The sequence below is a fragment of the Equus quagga genome, chromosome 16 (assembly GCF_021613505.1).
Source record: "Equus quagga isolate Etosha38 chromosome 16, UCLA_HA_Equagga_1.0, whole genome shotgun sequence".
NCBI lineage: Eukaryota > Metazoa > Chordata > Mammalia > Perissodactyla > Equidae > Equus > Equus quagga.
In genome coordinates, this window is record NC_060282.1 from 21537664 (window position 1) to 21541082 (window position 3419).

Genomic DNA, 3419 nt, shown 5'->3' on the forward strand with positions numbered 1-3419 from the left:
TTATTTAAAAGATTTTATGTTTTTACTATATAGATAACATCATTAAAGTTTTCAAATTATTTTTCATTGCTTTTCCTCTTGCTTTTATTTGAATGGGACATTAATGAATCTGAGCTTTGACAATTTTCCCTCTTCTTTTATCATCAGGACCATCTGGGAATTGTTAAAAATGCAGATTCCTAGATGAATTTATTGAGAAACTTTGGGGAGGAGGGCAGTAACTTGCATTTTTAACAAGTTCCAACGTTATTCTTTTTTTTTTTTTCTGCTGAGGAAGATTTGCCCTGAGCTAACATCTGTTGCCAATCTCCCTCTTTTTTTGCTGAGGAAGATTCGCTCTGAGCTAACATCTGTACCAATCTTCCTCTGTTTTGTATGTGGGTCATTGCCACAGCATGACCACCAACGAGTGATGTAGGTCTGCCCCCAGGAACTAAACCCAGGCTGCCGAAACAGAGGGTGCTGAACTTAACCAGTAGGCCATGGGGTCAGCGCTACCAAAGTAATTCACATTACACTAAAATTGGAGAACTTCTGAAGTCACGCTTAGTATACTGATGGTACAAACCACTCATAATTGCTGCCACTAGAATCTAGAGACCAAATTATGTAAGTTCTTCTGGTTGAAAATAATCAACTGGCACTACTTAGTCTTAAAAAAAAATGATTGGAAGGGTGATGTATTTGGTTGAATGGTGGTCCCCCCAAAACAGGTTCACATCATAATCCCCAGAACCTGTGAATGTTGCCTTTTTTTAGAAAAAGGGTCTTTGCAGATATAATTAAGCGGAGGATCTTGAGATGTGGAACTCATCCTGGATATCAGGTGGGCTGCAAATCCAATGACAAGTGTCTTTATAAGAGATCCACAGAGGGGACAGACGAGGAGAAGACGATGTGAAGACAGAGACAGAGATGGGAGTGACATAGTCATAAGCCAAGGAAGCTAGGAGGGGCAAGGAAAAGGTTCTCCCCTAGAGACTCTGTAGGGAGTACAGCCCTGCTGACATCTTGATTTTGGATTCTAGCCTCCAGAACTAAGAGAATTCCTTTCTTGTTGTTTTAAGCCACCCAGCTTGTGGAAATTTTCTACAACAGACACAGGAAACTAATACTGGTTATATCCATGCCTCAGAAATGGAAGAATTAAGAGAACTCTGGGCCGAAGTTCCTACACTATCTTTTGGTCTTGCATTTTTGTATCTTCTAGTTCAAAATTTCAAATTCCTAGGAGAGAAACTCTGACTGTCCTAGATTGAGACTGGTGTAAAGATGTGGCCAGTGAGGGTCTGTCTTCGCTTATCAGTTGCGATTCCCAAGAAGGGGGTGTCATCGTGAACAGGGTCCACTGTATCCCATTCTTTCACAGTCTATGTTCCTCTTTTCTCTCACTTTACTATGATTTAGGATGTAGTGTTGGCACAGATCAACCCTACCTTGGTGAAATCAGATCAGTTATGGCCACTTTGACAGAAGCGTAGATCCAGGTAAACATCACACACACTCACAGATCTGGGGAAATAAAAAGCAGAGTTGAAGTCAAGAGGCTCAAACCTGGAGAGTCAGAATTCCAACCTTGCAATACTTGAAGTAAAAAAAAATTGTGGAAATTAAGTGCTGAGGATTTAAGCAGGAGGACAGGAGTTAACTAAGCCTGCAAATTTCCCTTCAGAAGCACCAGTTCTTGCACCCAAGTTCCTAATTGCAGAACAGGAAATGGTCTACACACTTAGCTAAGTCTAAGAGAAGTTTGAAAATTAATGGTATCAAGTGTAAATCATTCAAATGCTAGTTTGATTGACATCCCTTCTGCTCCTCAAGCTTCTCCTCCAAGGGAGATATAGCACGTAACTCCACATCTTTTTTTTAAACTTTTAATTTCGAAACAATTTTAGATGTACAGAACCATCGAAAAGATAGTATGCCTCAATTTCAGTCTGTCTTATGTTTTCTCACAAATAGACTGGTTATGGATTTGGGGAAGAAAATCACATAGGCAATGACACTTCTCGTCACGTCATATCAGGGGCAAATGATACCAGCATGACTAATTACTATTGATATTAAGCTTGATAACTGAGATAATTTTTATATAAGATGTGAGATACATGTTAAACTCCTTTTTCTTGGGCATATGATCATCCAGTTGTTCCAATGGAATTTGTTAAAAACTAGCATTTCTGGGCCAGGCCCGGTGGCCTAGTGGTTAAGTTTGTCATGCTCTACTTCAGCCGCCCAGGTTTGGTTCCTGGGTGCAGACCTACACCACTGTGTTAGCGGCCATGCTGTGCCAGTGGCCCACATACTAAAAGAGAGAGGAAGATTGGCATGGATGTTAGCACAGGGCAAAAAATACCCAAAAAAACAAGACTAGCATTTCTCCATTTAGTTGCCTTTGCATCTTTGTCAAAAATCAGTTGATAATATTTGTGTGGTTATATTTCTGGACTCTCTTTTCTGTTCCATTAATCTATAAGTCTATCCTTTCTCCAGTACCATACTGTCTTAATTATTGTCACTTTATAATGTCTTAAAATTAGTTCTGATGATTACTGTCACTTGGGAATATGCAATTTTTTCTTGCCTTTTTTGTATGATTCATAATTTTTGTTAAAAGCAAAATATATTGTGTAGGTCAGTAGAAACTCAAGTAGAAAGTTGTTATACCTGGTTATGGGCATGACTTTCCTTCTGTGAGAACTTTAATGGAAAGCTTTGCATTAATCTAGTTAGTAAGTGGACTGGTTTTGTGATTTTTTTTTTTTTTTTGGTTATGGTTATTGTCAGTGCATCACAGGTTTCGATTCCTATAGAGAGCTTGTTCTGGGTGGTGGATGTGTATCAGACCAATGACTATTTGTGAGTTGTAGGTATTCCCTTTGAGTTGGGCCTCAAAGAGGTTCTCTTTGCACATTCTTGTTCCCCTCCCACCCCTCCCCCAGCAGTATGTTGCTCTTACTTGTCATTTGAAACTTCTTCACCTCATGGTAGGAGGTAGGAGGTAGGAGGTACAGTCTCTGGTGCTCTGACACCTGGTCTTACAGGCATACTTGTGTCCCTGGGGGGTGTGAGGCCTCTCAAGTCCCCTTTCTGCAGTTGTGGGTTCAACACTTAATCCTGCCCCTCACCCCAAGAATCCCCTTTCCCCCTCCTGTTCCCTTTCCTCAGCTGCAATGTGTTCACCAATATCCTAAAGGCAGCAGTGTTGCCCCTTTCCCCCCCAGATTAATGCTTTTGTTCTTCTGGGTGCGGTGTCTTGCCCTCCTAGGGCTACTGCCCCTCCCTCCAAGATCTTATGTTCTTTCTGGTCTATTTGGTGAGTGCTCAATGGAGTTCATGGAGAAAAAGCCTGTGAAAGTGTTGGAGCTGGTCTCCAGGGGGACGTGCTTACCGACTGACCCAGAGCTGGACCCAGGCAA